At 39.1% G+C, this 24,075-nt stretch overlaps 1 protein-coding gene across 1 annotated transcript in view; it reads right to left on the reverse strand.

The window, feature by feature from the left end:
• Positions 1-24,075, reverse strand: part of FRMD4B (FERM domain containing 4B) — a 360,926-nt gene that overhangs the window by 245,056 nt on the left and 91,795 nt on the right. Inside the window, exon 2 of the mRNA XM_050781288.1 lies at positions 13,400-13,527. The gene's annotated coding sequence lies outside the window, so the exon portion shown is untranslated. The remainder of the gene's footprint in view (positions 1-13,399; positions 13,528-24,075) is intronic.

Here is a 24,075-nt window from a genome sequence, read left to right on the forward strand (position 1 = left end):
TAAAGGACCAGACTGTAAATATTTTCAGCTCTGTGGGCTATATGATCACTATGGCAATTATTCATTTCTGCCTTATAACATGAAAGCAGCTATCAACATGTAAGCAAATGTGCATGACTTTGTTTCAATAAAACTTTATCTGTGGACACCAAAATTTGAATTTTGTATAATTTTCATGTGTCAAATAGTTACTTGATTTCCCCCCACAACCATTTAAAAATGAAAAAGAAAAAAAATTCTTAGCTCAGGACAGTAGCAAAATAGGCATTGTGCTGAATTTGGCCCACAGGCAGTAGTAGCTTGCAGACCTCTATGCCCTGAAAGCTCTCTGATGGAGAGACTGGTGAACCATAGGGCAGGGAGAGCTGAGCTCTGACTTATATATATGACTCACTGGGCATGAGTCCAATGTAAGTTGTATAGTTAGCCAACGTTGTTCAGGAATGAAGGGAAAGACCATAAGGGCCCTTTTTTTGTGAGACAAAATTTATTGACATAGTCGGTCCTCATTATTTACAAATTCAAACTTGCCTACTGGTTAGAATTCATTCACAACTCCAAAATCAACACTCAAGGTACTTTAAAAAAAAAAATAGAGACAGCATCTAGCTCTGTTGCCCAGGCTGTAGTGCAGTGGCACAATCATAGCTCACTGCAGCCTTAAACTCCTGGGCTCAAGTGATCCTCCTGCCTTGGCCTCCCAAAGTGCTGCAATTACAGGCATGAGCCACCATACTTGGTCTTTGCTCGAGGTATTTTTGCAATCATTCTCTGACTTGTGGGGAACAGCAAAAAATTTGAGTCACCCAATGCTCCTGTTCTCAGCTTAGGTATAACAAAATAAAGCATTGTCCTTTTGTTTCAGCTCATGTTAGGTACACGTGTCCCTTTCATAGTCTATTTAGCAACAGGTTTTTCACATGTTGGTGTTTTTGGTTGGTGATTTTGCTGTTTAAAATGCCCCCCAAGGACAGTGCTGAACTGCTGAATTAGCTGTAGTCTGAATGTGTATTTCCAAAATTCATAGTTTGAAGCCTAATCACCAGTGTAAGAATGATAGGAGATAGGGCCTCTGGGACATGATTAGCTCATGAGAACACAGCCCTCATGAACGGGATTAGTGACCTCATGAAAGAGGCCCCAGAGAGCTGCCTTACCCCTTCTACCAAGTGAAGACACATGAGAAGGTACCATTTATGAACCAGAAAGTGGACCCTTCTCAGTGTCTACCAAATCAAGTGGACTGTCAAGTGGCATTAGCAGGACCCTCATCCATTGATGCCGAATGGGCTGGTGTCTTCATGGTGAATTTCCCAGCCTCCAGAACTGTGAGAAATACATTTCTGTTGTTTATAAGCTACCCAGCTTATGGTATTTTGTCAGAGCAGCCCAAATGGACAAAGTTCCTAAGTGGAAGACAGATGCAATGTCCTTGTAAAAAAAATAATATGTCTTAGATAAGCTTCATTCAAACATGAATTATAGTACTGTTGGCATGAGTTCAATGTTAACGAATCAACTATATATATTAAATAATGTGTCTTTAAACAGAAACACACTTAAAACAAGGTTATGTACTGACTGGCTGATGAGAATGTTGTGACGAGGTTTATAGCAGCATAACTCATTTCCCCCTAGGTGTGATGTTTCAGTATTTGCTAATTTGGTGTTCATGGCAACTTTATTGAATATAACTAGCTCAAATAATGAGAATTGACTGTATACTGACACTAAAAAGAAGTCATTGTGATATGTCGTATATTCCTTTCTGCTACCTTATAAATTGCAGGCCGGGTGTGGTGGCCCACACCTGTAATGCCAACACTTTGAGAGGCTTAGGCAGGCGGATCATGAGGTCAGGAGCTCAAGACCAGCCTGGCCAGTATGGTGAAACCCTGTCTCTACTAAAAATACAAAAAAAAAAAAAATTAGCCAGGCGTGGTGGTGCAAGCCTATAGTCCCAGCTACTCGGGAGGCTGAAGCAGGAGAATTGCTTGAACCCGGGAGGCGGAAGGTGCAGTGGGCAGAGATTGCACCACTGCACTCCAGCCTGGGTTACAGAGCAAGACTCCATCTCAAAAAACAAACAAACAAACAAACAAAAACAAAACAAAAACAAATTGTGTTTAAGCTTTAGTGAGAAAGGCTGAAACTATTTTAAATAAAGTTTTTGGATGACTTCATGATTTTAGGTTTCCATAATTCTGTGGTTCTGGTCTCCCAGATAACCAGGCTGTTGTCTGGTACTGTGTGTGGCAATAGAAAGTTATTTTAAAAGTCTTCACTTAATAGGTCATTTATCTGCCAACCCACAAACTGTGCTCCAACTAGTGAAACACTTCAGCAGGACTCCACTGGAGACTTCACTGATGAACATTTTGCTGCATTGTACGTATTTAACACAGCTTTCTGGACTGCCTGGATGGTACTGCATACCAACCATAATTAATGACTCAAATATAAGTATTCACTGCCTGTGTCAACCAGAAGACCTGGCACCTTTATTACATCCTTGGATGTGATTGTTATTTGCAAACACTGCATAAAAATCACTGGCTTCGTCTTTTGGAAATGCATCATGTGGGGTGGTCCAACAGAGGAAGTTATTTGGAAACGGAAGAGGATGTTGGGGACTGGATCCATTTGAGAGCTGAGGTTCAGACAGAGCCAAAAAAAAAAAAAAAAAAAGGTGTTTCAAATGCATTTAAAAGTATATTAACAAGTAAGCTGATGTGTCTTTGGGACACACACTCATTTAAAAAAATTAATGACTAACTTCTCTTGACCAAATACTATTTTTCTGTGATTACTTATGCAGTTACTGGTGTTAAGGTCCTCATCATGGCCTCAGCCTCTTCCCCAAGCATTTCTAAATACTATATGACATTATAATGCTTCCTATGTGCCAGGCACTATTCTAGGCACTTCAAATATATAAGCCCATTTAACCCTCAAAAAATCTTATGAGGTAGGTACAATTATTATCGTCTTCATTTTATAGATGAAGAAAGTGAGGCATAGATATGTCATGTCACCTTCCCAGGGTCACACAGCAAATTAGTGGCAGAGCCAGAATTTGAATTCAGGGAGTCTTGTTTCAGAGTCTTTTCACTTCACTCCCTATTGCTACATGGACTCTCAATAAAGCACTGAATAACTGTGCAGGAAACCCAACTCCAATGCAACAAGGACCTTTATACAGTAGTTCTTCTCACTAGCAGGAATATTCAACTCATTATTCTTTCTTTTATTTTCTTTCCCTTCCTAATTCTTTTATTTCGTTACTTCTTCTATCAAGGCCTCATTACGTACAGCAAACTTCACCCTTTTTGGCATATAGTCTGTAAGTTTTTGACAAACATATACAGTCACGTAACCATCATCACAATCATGATTGAACAGTTCTAGCACCTCAAAAAAGTCCTTCATGTCCCTTTGTAGTCAACCCTTATCCCCACTCCAGCCAAGGATGACTCACTTTGGGGCATCCATAAGCCCCAAAGGATCTTTGCACAGATTTCAAAAATAGAACTTGAATTATATGGGCAATTTATAAATTTTTATTATCACTGTCTCTAACTGGAATTTAGTGTTTCTTCAATTGTGAATATAGGTAACAAACTATAGAAATATTAGCAGTACTTCTGACTCAGTCACCAATAGAAACCACAGATATTTTGAGATCACATCATGGTGGTTACATATATTGCAAAATATTGTTTATACTCCTGACAACTTTGACATTACAGTAGTTATTAGATCTATTACTAGAAATTGTTTTTTATTGCATTAATATATAAGAACCTTTGTTTTTATAATATATAAAATTTTTATAGTATTCAATGTTTTAGAAACTGTTATTTCAAAATAATTTAAGTTTAATTTTAAAAGATATTTTTCTAAGAAAGGGTTCATAAGCTTTGCCAACTTACTAAAGAAATCCCATTTTCTAAAGCATGGCCCTAAGAGAAATCTCATTTTGGCAAAACAAGTCATTCTTCACTTATCCCACCATCCTGGGCAACAAAGAAACAAAACACACAAATAAGCAAAAAACGCTCTGGCTATTCATCAAGACAACATTTCCTCCAAGTGAAAGATAAAGAAATAAATAAGATTCAATTACTGCCCAGACTGATGGAGGAACTACATATCTTTTTTTTTTTTTTTTTTTTTTGAGACAGAATCTTGCCTTGTAACCCAAGCCAGAGTGTGGTGGTGCCATCTCAGCTCTCTGCAACCTCCACCTCCCAGGTTCAAGCGATTTTCCAGCCTCAGCCTCCCAAGTAGCTGGGATTACAGGTGCGAACCACCACACTCGGGTAATTTTTGTATTTTTAGTAGAGACGTTTCGCCATGTTGGCCAGGCTGGTCTCCAACTCCTGACCTCAAGCGATCCGCCCGCCTCGGCCTCCCAAAGTGCTGGGATTACAGGCATGAGCCACCACGCCCAGCCAGAATTACATATCTTCTCTTAAAGCTCTTTCTTTAAGCCAAATGATGCCACTGCCGTCTGCCGAGGAGGACTGTTCAACAGTACCACCTGCCTCTTCTATGGAAATCCGCAGAGACTACAAGGACGCTTGCCCTTCCAGTTCTCTGCATCTGCCACAGGGCTGACAGGGACCTCAGACAGAGGAACCAGCCATCTGTGAGCTCAAGAATGACTCTAAAAGGGAGAATGGGTTATCAGCCACTCTAAAGATCAGGCAGAAGCTGAACATTTACATTCTCCAACTATTTGGGATTACTTTTAAATCAGGATTGTATTGTTATATTTATATTTATATATTTTTTAGAGACAAGATCTCGCTCTGTCACCCAGGCTGGAGTGCAGTGGTGTGATCATAGCTCACTGCAGCATCGAACTCCTGGACTCAAGCGATCCTCCCACTTTGGTCTCCCAAAGCAACAGGATTACAGGTGAAAGCCACAGCACCGTCAGGATTGTATTATTAAGGCACATGTGCCTTAGTCTGTCACCTCTGAATTGTTTCTCTCTTACTAATATAAGAAGCAAATCCACAGAAAAAGAGGGATGGAAATAAGCAATTTTCATAAGAAATACAGCCAATAAATATACAAAAATCCTTCACTGATAATCAGAAATAAATATTAAACAAATGAGATATTTTTTCTCCTATTAGATTGTCAGAAACAGAATTACTTTTATAAGACAAAAGAATTGAGGTAAGATATATGTTGACTACCTTAAATCCTAATGTGGGATTTAAATAAAAAAGCAACTTCTTTAAAAATTCAAAGGTGAATTTAAAATTTGCTTAGGAAGGTCATTTCTGAAGCTGATTTCAAGAGACAAAGCTAAAATAATGAATGTAAGATTCTAAATAACAAGTTATATAGATGCAATATAGAAAATTCATAGGTGCTGTTGACTTTAGCTTTGGTAATTAGGACTTGAACTATAACAGTCTTTTATTTCTACCTACCCCCAACCCTCTGCTTTTATGTACTTTACCTCTCCTTACCTCTCTACAGCCAGACAGTGACTTAGGCAAATAGGAAGGTAGGTGATGGGCTATTATTGCTTTAAAAGGCTTTCATCTCTTCCATGGTTTTTCGTAGTGTTATTATCTCTCATCAGTAGTTAATTTATATAGTATTTCCATGATGCCTTCTTAACAACATCCAGTGTATTAGCGTCACCTCCTACTTACATGGTAAATTCATTTCAACACTGCATTGGCCAGAAAGGACATGCAGTAAATGTTAATCAATTCTACTGCCGTAAGAAACACACATGGAGTTAAAGTTCACAAGAAACAGAAGCTAGAGAACTATCAGCATAGTTGAACTTGCTGCTCATTAGTTCACGATCACACTCCCCCAAGGTGAAGAGAGACATTGTCACCTGAAACCAGTGCTAGCAGTAGTTATCCTGTTCGCACAGCATAGCCTACTGCCCACGGGGGAAAGTTCACTTCCAATGCACAATATTTAATTGAAAAATTAAATATTGACCCTGCTGGCCAGCCTACACCTAAATCTCATCTCTAATCGATCTGCAGTTCAATAACACGCATGTCTTCTTTTGCCCCTACCTTTCGTGATGGCTTCAGCCGAAACATAAAAGTGCTTTAAAAGATTAATAATAGTTCCACCTTGGTGCCAGGTGCAGTAAATTCCCAATTCATTCAATCCTCACAGTGATGTTTTGCACTTGATACAAAGTAGATGCAAAATAATGTTTTATAAAAGCACCACAATGGGGTAGGTATTATTTTTAATTTTTTTTTCCAGAAGACTTAGGATTAATTAGTAACTCTCCAAAGACCCCAAAGCACAGTAAGTGGGGGAGCCAAGAGTTGAACCCCATCTAACTCCAGAGGATATGCTTAATGACTACACTATATTACCCTCTTATTCTTTAATGCTAAAATAAGCTTTCAGCATTAAAAAGAAATGAAACTGTCAGATGACAATTAGTTTCAAAGTCTACCATAACAGGTTAGGCCTTTTAATACCTTTAATACCACAGCTTTTACTAAAGATTGATCAAGAACTCAGGCCATTTCCTAAATACCTCACACAAAGGCAACTCTAAGCAACTGCTAATTAAAATACGGCATATGCCATGTTATCAATAGGAATCCGAAGTTAAACAACAGCATGGGCTAAGTGTGGAGCTTCTGGCATATGCTGGGATGTAACAAGCCTTCTCTTTAAATCAGGTGTTGCACCCATATAGTTTGCTAAGGATAAGGTATGAATAAGGAAATGCTGGGGCTGTAATGAGTAGGTTTTCATTATTGTGGATTTGAAATAAACTTTTAAAACTCTGTGTGTGTGTGTGCGCATGTGTGTGTGTGTTGGGTAGAGGATTACGGAGATTAACATTCAAAAGACAGTCAACAGAGAATAGTCCAGAGGTGGAAGGAATTTACAATTTAGGCTTAGAGTATTTTCACATTAACACCAATCTATTGGTAATGCCTGCCTGGAGTCCTGTTTCCGGAAGTATTGTGAGACCTGAGTTCTATAAAGAAAGGGTGCTGTGTTGATTAATAATGTCTGTCCTGGCAGGGGAAGGGAGGGTAGCATATTAACTGCATAGTTGCTTTTCTCAGGACTAGAACATTCACAGGAGTGCCATATTTGTTCATTATCACAGAGCTATCTCAGAGCTGCCAACTAGGACTGAAAGGAAAGATCACACTGCAGACCCAGGATATTTAAATCAGAAAATAATTTGAACAGTGAAAACACAAGGGTCTATGGGATTTATCCTCAGATGTAATAAGATAAGCCCACAGATGCGCTTGGGGGCTGAGATGACAGAAAGGCCACTTGGCTGAGAAACAGGAGGGAAAAAGAGCCAAGCAATATGGCTGAGAATTTGTTCTCCATACTGGTACAAGAGAGCTTTGTAGATTTGCTATTTCTTTGGCTCAGCCTCATAGGTTTTGGAAATGTGACTATTTATAGGGATTCTTATTTTTCTTATTTCCTTCACTCATCTCTTAAAAGTTTTAAGCAAAGTCTACTTGAAAAATGTCAGCCTGTCTCAGGTGTGCAAAGAGAAAATTAAGTTTTGTCAATGTTTGGTCAGAATATAAAACGAGGGGAAAACTGACCTCTGGTGGTAGATTTGGAAAATCCCTAATACAAAGATTTCCAAAAAGTGATCCAGGAAGCATTAACTCCTCAACATTTTCCATGGGAGAAGGGCTCTGTGGTAAAAAGAACTCTGGGAAACAATTACATATTATATAAATATAAATATATAATATAATATAAATATATTTATATTTATATGTTATATAATATATTGTTATATATTATTTAATATACCTGTTTTTTGGCAACTCATGGTGTTTATCTAAGTCCTTAAGAATTCCTGCAGAAGAGAAACTATTTAATGCCTTTTAATTCAGCATTTCCTAAATTTGTTTGAATATAAACATGAACTATATTTTTAAAATGAACCTAATATTTTGGGAGACATGAACCTTAGGGAGAAGAATATAAGATCACGTTTTCCCCATCCAATATGGAGAATTCCTTTCAGAGCTCTTCTCTGATAAAACCTTAGAACACTTGTGTTTTTATATGTAGCCTTCCCTTCCATGTTCTCCTCCATGACTGTGTTCAGTAAGAAGCTAGGTAAATGTTTGTTTGTTTGTTTTTTGTTGTTCTTTTTCTGAGACGGAGTCTTACTCTGTCATCCAGGCTGTAGTGCAGTGGCTCCTTCTCGGCTCACTGCAACATTCACCTCCCAGGCTCAAGTAATTCTCCTGCCTCAGCCTCCCAAGTAGCTGGGATTATAGGCATGCGCCACCATGCCCAGTTAATTTTTGTATTTTTAGTAAAGACTGGGTTTCACCATGTTGGCCAGGCTGGTCTCGAACTCCTGACCTTGAGTGATCTGCCCACCTCGACCTCCCAAATGCTGGGATTACAGACATGAGCCACCACACCCAGCCAAGGAGCTAGGTAAATGTTAAAGAATAATTTCCCAGTTAGAGACAAATAATTTACATATTTCAAGTTAACAAGCATCTACTGAAGAAAAGCTAGTAGCTGTATCAGTGCACTCAAGCTTTTCAGTTGTAACTATGCATTAGAAATCTTAAAAAGGTCAACATAGTTTATAGATGGCTCTTCTAATACAGAAGCTCTTCAGAACTGGGAGTTGGTAAAACAGTGGCTCAGACTATTTTGTGCTCTGGGGCCATATAATTTTGGGGTTTGATGACAACCAGTTCTGCATCTCACTAGCTGTGTGACCTGGGGCATATTACATAACCTCTCTGTTCTCAGTGATCTCATCTGTGAAATGGAAATCACAATATCTCCTAGTTCTGCTGGGGATTAAATAACTTAACCCTTGTAAAGTTCTTAAAAGAACAAGTGTTAACTCATTTAATCCCCAGCAGAACTAGGAGGTACTGTGATTTGGCAGTTGGCTAGTAATCTGTTGTTTCTTAATTTGCACCACTAAAGTTAGGTGTATGAGGCATCATTTAAAACGAAAACAGGCCTGGCCCGGTACTCACGCCTGTAATCCCAGCACTTTGGGAGGCCGAGGCAGGTGGATCATGAGATCAGGAGATGGAGACCATCCTGGCTAACACAGTGAAACCCCGTCTCTACTAAAAATACAAAAAATTAGCTGGGCGTGGTGGCGGGCACCTGTAGTCCCAGTCACTGGGGAGGCTGAGGCAGGAGAATAGTGTGAACCCGGGAGGCGGAGCTTGCAGTGAGCCGAGATCACGCCACTGCACTCCAGCCTGGGCGGGAGAGAGAGACTCTGTCTCAAGAAAAAAAAAAAAAAAAAGAAAATAGATTTTTTTTTCTTTTAAAAATACTGTACTTTTGTTTTAGATCCTGAGACTACTAAGAAATTTTAGCTGATTGTCACTAAAATGTATTATGGTGGTATTTTAAACTATTAACACTTTTTCTTTGGAAAAACCAGGAAAGTTTTCCTCTTCTTAATATTAAAAAATCTGTGGTAAAACAGATAAAACACAAATTGATCATTTAAACCATTTTTAAGTGTACAGTTCAGTGCTATTAAGTACATTCACGTTGTTGTGCAACCATCACTCTCATCCTTCACTAGAACATTTTCATTATCTCAAACTGAAACGCTGTGCCCATTAAACTGTAGCTCCCCATTCCCTCTTCCCTACAGCTCTTGGCAACCACCACTCTGCTTTCCATCTCTATGAATGTGACTACACTAGGTACCTCATATAAGTAAGATCATACAGTATTCATCCTTTTGTGACTGGCTTATTTCATGTAGCATAATGCCCTCAAGGGTCATCCATATTGTAGCATGTGTCAGGATTTCATAATACACACCATTTTGGCAGCTTTTTTCACTCTTTTACTTAATACATTTGAGAGATCTACCTGACACTTTTCAAAGGTCTCACCGTATTCTATTAGATGTAAGCACCATCATTTATCCACTCCTCTCTGATCAGCAACCATACAAATTGCTCCCATAATTTTGCTATTATAACAATGTTAAAGTGAACACACTTGTGCATATATCATTTTGTATTTGAGATAGTTTAACTGGAAGATAAATCCCTAAAAGTTATGCTACCTGGTCAATAAGAATGTGCATTTAGAATTTTGATAAGCACTGCCAAGCTAACTTCTAAAAATATTGCCCCTACTGGTATTCTCATCAACAGTATACAAGAGCCTTTTTGTCCATATCCTTCCAATGAGGAGTATTTAAAATATTTTTTGTCCTTGCCAGTCTCATAGGTGATGAGCATGGTTATTTAAAATAGGTATCCCGACACAAAGAAAAGATAAATATTCACGGTGATAGATATCCCAATTACCCTGATTTGATCATTACACATTGTATACATGTATCAAAATATCACATGTATCCCTAAAATGTGCAAAACTATGACATATTAGTACAAAATCCACATACATGAAATAAAAGAGGTATAAGGGAGGACTTGCTGGTATGCAATGCGGGCAGAAGGGTGCTCGGGGTGAAATTTGAGGGCATCAGAGTCCTCTGACTCTATTTGGAGACTCTCTCTTTTTTTTTTTTTTTTTTTTGAGATGGAGTCTCACTCACTCTGCTGCACAGGCTGGTGTCCAGGGGCACGATCTCTGCTCACTGCAACTTCTGCCTCCCGGATTCAAGTGATTCTCCTGCCTCAGCCTCCCAAGTAGCTGGGATTACAGGCATGCACCACCATGTCTGGCTAATTTTTGTATTTTTTGTGGAGACAGGGTTTCATCATGTTGACCATGCTGGTCTCAAACTCCTGACCTCAAGTGATCCACGCACCTCAGCCTCCCAAAGTGCTGGGATTACAGGCGTGAGCCAGCACACCCGGGCCTGGATGACTCTTTTTATTGATCCAAGGCAGAGAACAGTATTCCAGTACAAACAGGACTAGAAAGAGTTCTGCTTGGTACTATAATCAGGACTGATATTGAGTAGAAATGCACACATACAGCTGTGCTTGGTTAAGATACTGGCAATTCCACCATAGTGGTTGGCAACTGACCAGTCCCCTGAGCCCCACTGTTGAATCCCAGCCACCTCCCCACAATCCAGCACCTCAAGGGTAAAATCTACTGCCAAAAGAGGCCCTTTTAGACCCTGCCAATGCCTATTTAGGCTGATCCTTATTTGTGCTGAGAGGCTGTTAATGGTTTCAATATTGCTCCTGCCTACCTGGGTCTAACTTTTTGTAAGACTCCCTTCTATTTTTGAGCCTCTAGCACTGTTGTAAAGATGTTGTCTGTCTATTTCAATTACAAGATCCTGTCTTTCTCATTCATTCTTTCACTCTCAAAATGTTTATTGAGTACCTCGTATATGGCAATTGCTGGAACAGGATCCCAGAACATTACTGTGAAGAGGGCAAATGCTGTCCCAGGCCTCAGGGAACTTATACACCAGGAGGGAAGGCAGGTGAAAAGTAACTGAAGAGACAAATTAATTCCTGCTAGTAATGAGTGCTATAAAGAAAACAGGGAAGGCTCTAAAGGTGAGTTAATGAATGACTAACTTCTGCCCTCATTGCATATCTGTGCATCTTCTCTTATACCTACTTTAAATAATCAAGTTCAGCACCTATCAGGCTGGCAACAATGAAACAATTTCGGAATACTCCTTGTTGCAGGGATATGGAAAAACAGGCTCTCACATTCATTTTTGATGAGAATGACAGTGGGCACAATATTTGTGGACGCTCACTTCTCAGAGGGAGCTCCTTTAGTAGAGAAGCCAGAGAAGCCCCATTCTGAGACTTAAAGGAAAAAGATACAGGAACAACGGAGGGTAAGAAGCCAGGCAGCATTGTGCAGTGGGTGCAAAAAATCCAAGTGGAAAATCACTGCTTATGTTTTAGAGGGAATCAAAGAAGGCAAGAATGAGCACAGGGAGCTAAGGAGGTGAGGTTAGAGACAATGTCTGGGACCAGGTCAAGTCCAGCCTTACAGATTACAGCAAAGAGTTTAAGACAGTCTTATTTGTAACTTAAGAAAAGTCCTGCATCCTTTAAGTCTGTATTCTCCAATGCTTCTCAAGGTACTCGAATCAAGGAGACAATCAGTAAGAGTTTGTTTGAGAAGTACACTGATCCCCTGTAGCTTTCTTCTATCTCTGCCTGGCACTCTTTAGTTCCTTTGACAGCTGCTTGAACAGTACAAATATGCCCAGAGTTAAAGAACTGGTATCTTCCACTTCCCCAACATCTGTTATGCTCTTCCACATCTTTGCCCCCTTTAAAACAAACAAATGAAATTTCCATCCCTGAGTACACTTTACTCAATGATAAAATCAACCAATAATTACTGAGCACTTTCTATGTGCTCAGCATTCTTTCAAGTGCTTTGCCTATATTGACTCATTTCATCTGCTGAGCAACTCTGTAAGGTAGGTTTTAATATCTCCCACATTTTACAGATGAGGAAACTGAGACAAAGGGAGATTAATCATTTTGACCACAATCATGCAAGTGGTAAGTGGTAGGGCAAGATCTCCAGAGTCAACGTCCTTGACTGCTACATCTCTCCAGCAGGCGCCAGCATGTGGAACTGCAATGATTTCACCAGAGGAAGCATTTTGAGACATAAAATGCTGTTCCTAACTGTTGCACATTTCACTTATGTGCAGTTCATAGTTTTGCATATTTTACATCGATGTTCTTCAAACCGTTTTTGTCTGTCAGATATGAACTTCTGAGAGCATCTCATGAAGAAACATTTTGAGACCTCATCTGGTTGTGTTGCCTACATGCCTGGCAGTTTGGTTTCTATAGCATTGCTACCATTATGACAATGCTTGTGCAACTGTTCAAATATTCCATCCTCTTCTTATTATATTATAAAAGCAGTGGAAAATGGAAAATAAAACCCAAGTAATGATACTAAGCATACAAAGCACTCCCTTACTCCAATTAAGCTAAAGATGAAAATCATTGCACATATAAAAAGAATCAACTATTTGCTTTGCTCAGTTGTCCACTGGACTTAAGTTGGTGAAGCTGCTCAACTGCGAATAAAAAGAAAATACTTCTATAAATGTGTGTATAAATATTGGAAATATAGGAAATATGTCTAAGGCATAGTACAATTAGTACATTTTAATTTTTTTTGTTTATTTTGCTCTGTAGGAAAAGACCTATAAAATGTAAGCATATCATTCAACTTCGGGGTGTTTGACTTTCATTTGAAAGTAGGGGAGTAACTGTATTTATTAATTTTCTTCATCATCTGCTAGTAATGCAAATATTTTGCTAATATGCCATATCACATATCACATCCTGTCCAAGCCCTGCTTGACAAGTCAATGCGTACTCACATGCAAACACACATAAACTCACTTTCTGTTCTATCTAACATAACAAAGAGTTCAGCATTTACAGAAACGTCCACTTACCTTTAACTAGTGAGTATTCTCTTGCCTTTCTTTTGTTTTTACTGTAATAATCTTGAGATTTTCTTTGCTATGCATAGATGTCATCTTTTTCTTTCACATATTCTTTCTTCTGGATTTCTCATCAAAGCCTGTAATACAGAAGAGAGAAGCTCCTTAATTTCTGTAGGCACAGGCGGAGAAACTATAAATCTCAAGTCAGTGACACTTCTAATTTATTTCTAATTTTCCCCAGGCTGACTACAGTTTAATTACAGTTTTAGAAATTCGCCTAATTACATGAGATTTAGAATAGAGTTCTCTCGAAATACAGATGAAATTGAGGCTAGTCTCCTTAACAACTAAAGATTTCATACCAATTTGTCTTCTTACAGGATGCATGTCACTGAACACACCGTTTTAGACTTCTACTGTCTCTGTAGGAGGAGATTCTGAAGTGCTCAAAGTTATCTACACTCAGTTGCAAAATCAGGGCTGTCAAATGGGAGAGAGAACTCAGTAATACATCCCCTCGGAAGCCATGTTTCAGAGTTACTGAAACCAGAATGGCATTCCTGAATCTTGTTTTTAACAGATGTCAGTGTGGTGAGAATGAAACACATCATGAATACTGATGAAATCTAGCGTGCATATCACGCCATAAGATATCCTCATGTATACGTATTTCTCATTCTCCCTACTACAGAAAAGAAAACAGCTTTCCCCCCAGAAGCTCCACTTAGGTCAATAAGCATGCTTCTCCCTTGTCACTTGTGAGGTCACACTGTTTCACACGCACCCGTGTGTAAAAACAGGACAAGGAGGAAGGCAGAAGTGGCAGATGTGGTATCCCTTGTTCTGCCATGTGGTAAGTGAAACTCTCTGTGGCACCATCCGCATGGCACCTCCCCACACCACCTGCCCCTCCACTCCCCCTGGATGTGCAAGGCGTCTAGGTGCAAGGTGGCACAAGAAGCAGGAAGTCAATGGGATTTCTTCACAAACACCTTTGCCCTCTCTCTCCTTACTGATGCTATAGAACAAAGCCATTTTTCTAGCAGGAACTCAATATTCAAGGAGCTTAACTCAAATGAGAGCATGGAAAGGAGAATAGGTTGAGAGTTTCTTGCAGGCAATATTTTTTAGTACCCTTTTAGGAGGAAAGCATGTTGGGCATGGAGTCACGGTTTGGGTAGTACTAAGATCGGTATGAAGAATTCTCACACCCAGTCATCTTCTTGGTCCTCATGATCTCTCGGTGAAACATTAGGCAAAAAAAGGATACACTAGAGATGTGTTTTAGTCTAAGCTCCCACTTTACAAATAAGATAGATAAGGTCCAGAAAGAGAGAGAGAAAGCAACTTGTAAAATGTTACACAGGGCAGAGCTGGAACTGGAATGACACAGTACATTTTCTGCCTTATCACATCATCTCTCCACATCTTTCTTGTGTCTGCCTGGAGACAAAAGCTCCTTGAGGGATTAAGCCCTGTAAACAATGATATACCAAGCAGTGTCTAATGTCATGTGCAAAGAACTAGTTAAATCCTTTACTTCTTTAGTGGGTGTTAACAAAGTCTACACAGCTGCTGTCAACTTGGATCACAAAGACAGAAAAAAGAGAAATAAATAGATATCTTCTGATTGCTTTCAATAGCTACTATTTATTAAGTGTACAACATAAGCCATACACTATGCCAGGCACATCACTTGTATTCTGCTAATGCTTCTAGAAACTCCAAAGATAATATGGATGCTATTATACTAGGAAGGTAAGGAAAGGAAGTCAGGGAAATAGATACCTTGTCTGAGGTTACACATAACTGGTTAGTTCTCAGATTCCATTCCTGCCTGCAATAAGCAGCACTATAAACCAAAAAAATATGCATCTATTTGAAAACCCCAGAATCCAGGAATAGAAACAAAGTGGACAGTATTTGGAAGGAAACTAAAGAGAGAAAGAAAGGAAAACTGAGATAAGAGCATTGTGGGAATCTATCTTTTTTTTTTTTTTAAGATGGAGCCTTGCTCTGTCGCCCAGGCTGGAGTGCAGTGGTGCGATCTTGGCTCACTGCAAGCTATGCCTCCTGGGTCCACGCCATTCTCCTGACTTGGCCTCCCGAGTAGCTGGGACTACAGGCGTCTGCCAGCACACCTGACTAATTTTTTGTATTTTTAGTAGAGACGGGGTTTCACCATATTAGCCAGGATGGTCTCCATCTCCTGACCTTGTGATCCACCCATCTCGGCCTCCCAAAGTGCTGGGATTACAGGCGTGAGCCACCGCGCCCAGCTTGTGAGAATCTATTCTATAAGTGTTAACACGCAGGAGGGATATGTCTTAAGATCTATGAACACACCAAATATGCAAATATAATTAAAGCACTTGACTCCACCTATACAATTTGGTACAAGATACTTGTGATATTGGGTATCTGGGAATGAGCAAAGAAATTTAAGATCTCAGTGAGATGGGGTAGATGAGTTACAATCACCTACTGTTGTTAGTTTGCTAGGGCTGCCATAACAAAATACCAAAGACTGCACGGCTTACACAACAAAATGTATGTTCTCACATTTCTGCAGGCTGAAAGTTCAAGATCAAGGTGTCAACAGGGCGGGTGTCCTCTGAGGCCTCTCTCCTTGGCTTGCAGATGGCCACCTCTTTACATGGTCTTTCCTCTGTACCCAAACACCCCTGGTACCTCTTTTTGTGCCCATATTTCTTCTTATAAAGACAACAGTCACACTGTATTAGGGCCCATCCTCAAGGCCTAATTTTAACTTCATCACCTCTTTAGAGACCCTATCTACACACACAGTCATATTCTGAGGTGCTATGAATTAGGACTTCAATATATCAGTCTAGGGGCTGGCATAATTCAGCCCTTAACACTCACCAAGCGACTAGTTCTGGTACCACAGAGATGAAAATCCAGACACCTGAAAAGTAACAACCTGTCATCAACCTTCAGTGTCATTCATGAAGAGGTGAAGCCCTCTAATATTTGAATTCAAGTGTAGGAATCTAAGGGTTTACTACAGGTTTTAGGTTTTAAAAAAAAAAAAAAAAAAAAAAAAAAAAACGGAGAGGAAGGCCATTCAATAAACCTTGGTCATGATGGTCTAAACCAAGTGTCAGAAAACTACTGCTTGCCAGTAGTTTTAAATCTAGTATGCTGCATATTTTTCTAAATAAAGTTTTATTGGCACACATCCATGTCTATTCATTTATGTATTCATTGTCTATGGCTGTTAGCGAGCTACAACGGCAGTTGAATAGCTGTAACAGAAACTGTCTGGTCCACAGGGCTGAAAATATCCACTATCTGGCCCTTCACAGAGAAGTTTGCCAACTCCTGGTTTAAACTGTGTTAATCAGGTTCCTTTACAGTAGGGCTTTTCAAGGTCTTTCCAATCTTCAAGGGGAAGATAGACAGTAAAATTGCATCTTACCTGGGAGGTAGTTTCTAAAGTCAGTTCAAAGTGAAAACTGTGTAGAGTCAAAATAACTGGAAAATCCCTTAGGGAAAGTGCCAACATAGAGCCCACGAACTACATCTTCATGAATATAGGCAGTTTTTCCTTCAAAGCTGCGACAGATAAAATTTTCTTCAAGCACTACATAAAAGACTCTATTTATGGACCATTTGTATAAAAAGATGCGTATCTTTAAATAACAGAATCATTCTCAGCATAAAAGACTTGAAAAAACTGAGACCAATCAAAGGACAGGAGACTGAGTTACCATCTCCTACTCACTTGCTGAATTTGCAGAAGTTATATATGCGCTGGAAATGACTCTACTGGAGTTTGCTTCCTTTCTCAGCTTACTTAACCAGAGAGTCTCCCTCCCTCACTTTTCTTATCCCACAGAAACCTCTAATATATGAAATCTCTAATAATAAATCTCTAATAATAAAACCTCTAATAATGCAATCAATATTCTGTGGAGCACACTTTGGGAAATGCTGAAATACTAAAAAACATAGGTGTTATGGATCAATCAATCAGACAGAAATATGTACAATGCTTTCCTAACACTGATAATAAAAAAAACTATAGGATAAACCACAATGAGATACCATTTCACACCCACTAGGACAGATATATGGGGAACGAAAGGAAAATAAGAAGTGTTGGTGAGAATGTGGAAAAACTGGAACTCTAGTGTATTGATGATGGTATTGTAAAATGGTGCAGCCACTGTGAAAAGCTGTTTAGTAGTCTCTCACAAGGTTAAATACAGAATTACCATATGATCCAGCAATTCCATCTCTGGGCAAATACCCAAAAGAATTGAAAGGAGGGCCTTGAACAGATATTTGCACACTAGTGTTCATAGAAATATTATCCACAATTACCAAAGGTGGAAACAATCCAAATGTCCATCAACAGGTTAATGGATAAACAAAATACAGCATACACATACCATGGACTATAATTCTTTTCACCTTAAAAAGGAATGAGATTCTGATATATGTTACAGCATAAATGAGTCTTAAAAACATTATACTAAATGAAATAGGCCAGACATGAAAGGACAAATATTGTATGATTCCACTTACATGGAGTGATTAGTATCTGGAATAGTTGAATAGTAATTACTATCTAGAACAGTTGAATTCACAGAGACAGAAAGTAGAGCAGAGTTTACAAGAGGCTGGGGGTACTGGGGAATGGGAAGTTACTGTTTAATGGGCATAGAGTTTCAGTTCAGAATGATGAAAAATGTTCTGGAGATGGTGGTCGTGGTTGTTCAACATTGTGAATGCATTTAGACAGGGTCCTACACTGTCATCCAGGCTGGAGTGCAGTGGCACAATCATGGCTCACTGCAGTCTCAAACCCCCAGGCTCAAGCGACCCTCCCACCTCAGCCTCCCAAGTAGCTGGGACCACAGGCATGCGCCACCACGCCCAGTTTTTTTAAAAAAAATTTATAGAGATGAGGTCTCACTATGTTGCCCAGGCTGGTCTGGAACTCCTAGGCTCAAGCAATCCTCCTGCATCTGCCTTCCAAAGTACTGGGTTCACAGGCATGAGCCACTGTGCCTGGCGAACTGTAATTTTTAAATTGTTAAAATGGTAACTTTTATGTTATCTATGTGTGTATATATACAAAATATATAATATAAAATATAAAATATTATATACACTAGTGTATATACTAGTATACTATTCATACTATTATATATAACATACACTATTATATATGTAGTATGTATTATATAATAAATATTAATCAAAATATATAATACATACTATTATATATCAGTATATTATTTACAATAATATTTAATACTATATTAAATATATATACCATATATACTATACAGTATATACTATATATTATATATTGTATATGCTATATATAATATATGCTATATATAAATATATATAATATATTATATATGCTATCTATACTATATAATATATTATATATGCTATATATACTATATATAATATAGTTTGGGCCTCAGTACATATATAGTATATATAGTATATACTGTATATATAGTATATATTATATAATATAATAGTATATATATATACACACTGTTGAGATAGGGTCTCGCCTTGTCACCCAGGCTGGGGTGCAGTGATGCAATCGTGGCTCACTGCAGCCTCAAACCTCTTGGCTCATGTGATCCTCCCACTTCAGCCTCCTGAGTACCTGGGACTACACAGGCAGCATTACCACACCTGGGTAACTTTTAATTTTTTTTGTAGAGACAGGTTCTCGCTTTGTTGCTCAGGCTATTCTCGAACTCTTGGCTTCAAATGATTCTTGGGCCTTGACATCCCAAAGTGCTGGGATTACAGGCATGAGCCACTGTGTCCGGCCTTGTTATGCATATTTTACCACAATAAAAAAATGTTCAAGACAAAAAAGGATGTAGAAGCAAAATTGTAGGAATGGGGATGGGGCAGACTTAAATTATTTAGACATCACTTGAATGTGTCATTCTGCTAAAAAATCTAGCTGTTGACAAGTTCCTGGCTTGCTTAGGTGACAATTTCAATACTTGGAAGGCAGAGGATGCTACAAGGGGAAGTGTTCATCCAGGAAAACCTTTTGGGCAATAGAGAAATGAAGCAAAAAAGTGGTCACACACTCTTGGAGTTCAAAGCAGTTGAGAGAGGGATGCTGGGGTCCTCGCTTGGCTCCTCTCTGGTTCCCGTACTGCCTCCCACCACCCAATCTCCATCTTCACCCTTCCACTCACCCCCATTCACTGTACATTCAGCAGCCAAAGTGGGGGTAAAATATGGAAATATACAGAAGAAAATGCAACAAACTCCTATCCATGCACCCATCATTCAAAACTAACAAATGTTGTTTTCATATTTTTTCACATCCTGTCTTTACCGTTTTAAGTGATAGAACCACACAGAATTTATCTTCTATGTTAATTTCTCCAGTCCAATTCTTCCTTCATCTTCAGAGGCAACCATTCTTCCGAATTTGGAAGATATTTAGTTCGTGTGTGTGTGTGTATGTGTGTCCAAATATATTCTATGATTTTGTAATTTTAAACTTTTTATAAAGTGTATTATGCTGCCTATGAAATTTTACTCAACATGGTTTTTTGAGATCTAGATTATTAACTTTTGCATAGTGTTCTGTTGTATGACTGAATTATAGTTTAATTCTCCATTTGTGGACTGATGGCTATTTGGGTAGTGTCCAATTTTTGTTATAACAAAGGATGTGACAACACACATCCTCATGGTTCTCCTGTACACAGGCCTCTCTGTTTAGTTGTGAGAGGTGTTTGGGGAACAACCTACACGAGAGTACATGGCAGCACTGTGTGGGTATATGCAGGAATTTCTCCTGGTAAATCTCACCTGGGGTGGTCCAATCCTCCAAGGTATTATTTGGAAATGTGGGACAATCTTTTGTGAGATGGGGATGGAATGGGGGGATGCTAAATTTTCTACAGTGCATGAGAGTCCTGAATAACAAAGACTTGTCCCACACAAAACACCAACAGTCCCTCCTTTGAGAAATGCTGCTGATTTCTGTCCCGAAGCAGAATCTTGGTGTTGTAGAATCTGTGTGTTTAGAAGTCTAACTAGGGAATGACAACTTGCTCTCCAAAGTACCACCTGCCACGGCTCAGAGTGCCTATTTACCTCAATTCTTTGCCAAGTCTCACTGTCAGCCTTTTGAATTTCTGCTATTCTGACGGGCATAAAATGCAGTTTAATTATGATTTTTAAACTTGCATTTCCTGCTTTTATTACCACTGTGGAAAACCTTTTCATATTTTTACTGCTCATTCATGTCTCCCCCTTGTGGAAGTGCCTGTTAATAAGCTATCTATTTTTCTATTGGGTAGTTTAAATTTCCCTTTTTGATTTGTAGGAGTTCATTAGAGATTCTGGAAACTTGCTTTTGGTAGTTATTTGGGGTTGCAAATGCCTTCTACCAGTTTGTTGCTTGTCTTTTTATTTTATGGTGCTATGCTATGCAGAAATTATACATTTCGATATAGTGAAATTCATCCAATCTTGAGTGTGATTTTTGAGTCTCTAGTTTATAAAATCTACTTTATTCTAAGATTCCTTTTTTCCCCATCTAAAGGTTTTATATTTTTATTTCTTATATTTAAGTATTTAATCCATCTCACAATTTATTCTTGTACAAAATGTGACGTAGGAATCTGATTTTTTCTTCTTATGGGCTATCAGTTGTAACAATACCACTTACTTTTGATACTGTGTTTTCCTCTGTAACTTCTAAAGCATCCTATATCATATAGAAAGAACCATATTTGTTTAGTTCAACATTGGGCTCTCTTTTCTGTCCTATTGATCTATTTTTCAATTACCCTTCACCAATAATACTATCTATGGCTTTATAATAAATTCTTGAATGTGGCTGGGCATGGTGACTCATGCCCGTAATCCCAGCACTTTGGGAAGCCGAGGTGGGTGGATCACTTGAGGCCAGAAGCTTGAGACCAGCCTGGCCAATGTGGTGAAAACCCATCTCTACTAAAAAAAAAAAATACAAAAATTAGCCAGGTGTGGTGATGCAAACCTGTAATCCCAGCTACTTGAGGGGCTAAGGCACGAGAATCGCTTGAACCTAGGAGGCACAGGTTGCACTGAGGCAAGATCATGCCATTGTACTCCAGCCTGGGCAATAGAGTGAGAGACTCTGTCAACAACAACAACAACAACAAAATTATTGATTACTTACATTTTCATTCAAATTTCAGAATGCTGGGGATTTTGCTTAGAACTACAATGAATTTATAAATACTTATAAATACTCAACATTTCATGATATTGATCTTCCTCTTCCACGTATATAGTATCTCTTGTCATTTCTTTAGTTCTTTTAAAAATAATTTACAATAACCTTTTTTTCCTGAAGCAGATGTATATTTTCTTAAAACTTACTTTGAGTTTCTGAGTGGTTTTGAGCTCTGGAGTAATTTTTTTCAAACCCAAATCTGAAGATAGCAAATCACCCCTCCCCGAATGTAGCTCCTCTGAGACTTTCTGTTACACTTAGAATGAAATTCAAACTCCATACTGGAGCATGATTATAGGACATGGTTTCCTATCTTCCTCCCGGACTTATATTGTATGTTCTGTTAGTCATTAAGCTTTGGCCACAGTGGTTTTCTTTACTTTTTTTTTTTTTTTTTTTAAGGTTAGTCAAGTGAGGCAGTGAGAGTGGAGTGGTTTTCTTTATGTACTCAAACACACCAAGCTCATTTTATTTTGGGACACTTGTCCTTGAGGCTTTGTTTTTTCTGGAATCTTGTTCCCCAGATATGCATATGGCTAGTTTCTTCCTGCTGTTTGGGCCTCAGTTCAGATGTCTTCTCTCAGAGAAACCATCCCTGCCCACCAGAGAGTAGCCCTCCAGTCATCCATAATGCCATAGCTTCTTCATTTCTTCACAGCACTTGCCACTATTTGAATTTATCTTCTTTGAACTCTTTATTGGTGTATCATTCCCCATGATAGACCATAAGCTCCACATGATCGAGGACTTGCTGTCTTGTTCTTTTCTGTGTCCCCAGAACCTACAACAATTCCTGGCACGTGGCAACTGTTCAATGAATATGAGCTGAATGGATAACTGAGTGGAAAAATGAACTCACATGGATCTCCCCCAATGCCCCTGGTTGCTCCTCCTGTGTCCTCTTATATCAACAAAGGAGTATTTCCTTTCTCCCACTGGCCACGCATATATTAGCAGTAAATAATGATGTAAGACATTTCTAGTCTCTTGAAGAAATAGTTTAACTGCAGAAATACTTATAAAAGGGATTCCAAACACATTTATGTTCTGCATACCATGTTTCCAAGTGGCTTAGAATAGTGAAAGTGCCACTGTCTATTCGGCCCATTTCTACTCCTAAGAGATGGCTATTAAGTTTATTTGCATAAATCCAGAAACTTTTTATCCATTTACAAATCCCCAGCTAGCTAATCTATCTTAGATTACACAATTTGAATGATTCAACAAAGAAGTTTCTTTTTTTTTTTTTTTTTTTTTTTGAGATGGGGTCTCACTCTGTCACTCAGGCTGTGATGCAATTGTAGCCTGCAGCCTTGAACTTCTGTACTCAAGCAATCCTCCTAACTCAGCCTCCTGAGTAGCTGGAATTACAAGTGCACACCATCATGCTCAGTTAATTTTTTAATTGTTTTGTAGAGATGGGATCTCACTGTGTTGTCCAGGCTGGTCTTAAACTCCTGGCCTCAAGTGAACCTCCTGCTTCAACCTCCCAAAGTGCTGGGATTATAGGCATGAGCCACTATGCCCTGCCAAGAAGTTTTATTCTTATTGAAAAAGTGTTATTTTTAAGTGAATCTGAATTTGTTAAGAAGGCAGATTGTCAATCCCACTTCTAGAGGTTCCGATTCCACAAACCAGAGGTGCAGCCTTCATTTTCAATAAGCACCCTAGATTATTCTAACACATGTAGTCCAACAACCATTTATGAGAAATACTCACCTACATTAAGGCAATTTAATGTCATCCTTATTTAAGACGATGCAGCCTCCCAAACACTAGGGGGCAGATGGAGCCACATGTGCACCCACTGACTTGCTATGTCGTGTCCCCTTTGCCCAAGAAGAGGGCATAGCGGATCCATGTGCCTCCACTGAGGCCCTGAGAACCGGACCTGCTTATGAAGCCACATAAACAATCAGGAAACAGCTCAAAACTGGTAGTGAGGAAATGGGTTCTAGACTCTGAGTGGCTTTGGGCCAGTTTCTTTATATGCAAAATGAGAAGGTGGGCCAGTATGATGTTGTGATAGAATAAGAAATCTCTATTTGTTCTTCCCCAGTTCCTGGCACAGAGTTTCTGAAACTCTTGTAACTTCCGGAGTGATTGGGGTAAGAGGAACATCTTTTGTTACTCTTAATAAGCCCCTTTCAACCACATCTGAGTTTATGTTAATGAGATGTCTGGGGGATTCCAGCCCCAGACAGCTTCAGGGTGGGGGATGGTTGCCAGAGGAACCAACCATGTGATTATAGAGTTGGAACTTTCAGTCCCACCCCCTGACCTCCAGGGAGGGGAGACAGGCTGGAGGTTGAGTTCAATCACCAGTAGCCACAATGTACTCAATCATGCCTAATTAATGGAACCTCCATAAAAACCCTGACCAATGGGGTTTGGAGAGCCTCCTGGTGAATGCATTCACTTTTTGGGA

Source organism: Macaca thibetana, chromosome 2 (assembly GCF_024542745.1).
Source record: "Macaca thibetana thibetana isolate TM-01 chromosome 2, ASM2454274v1, whole genome shotgun sequence".
Lineage (NCBI taxonomy): Eukaryota > Metazoa > Chordata > Mammalia > Primates > Cercopithecidae > Macaca > Macaca thibetana.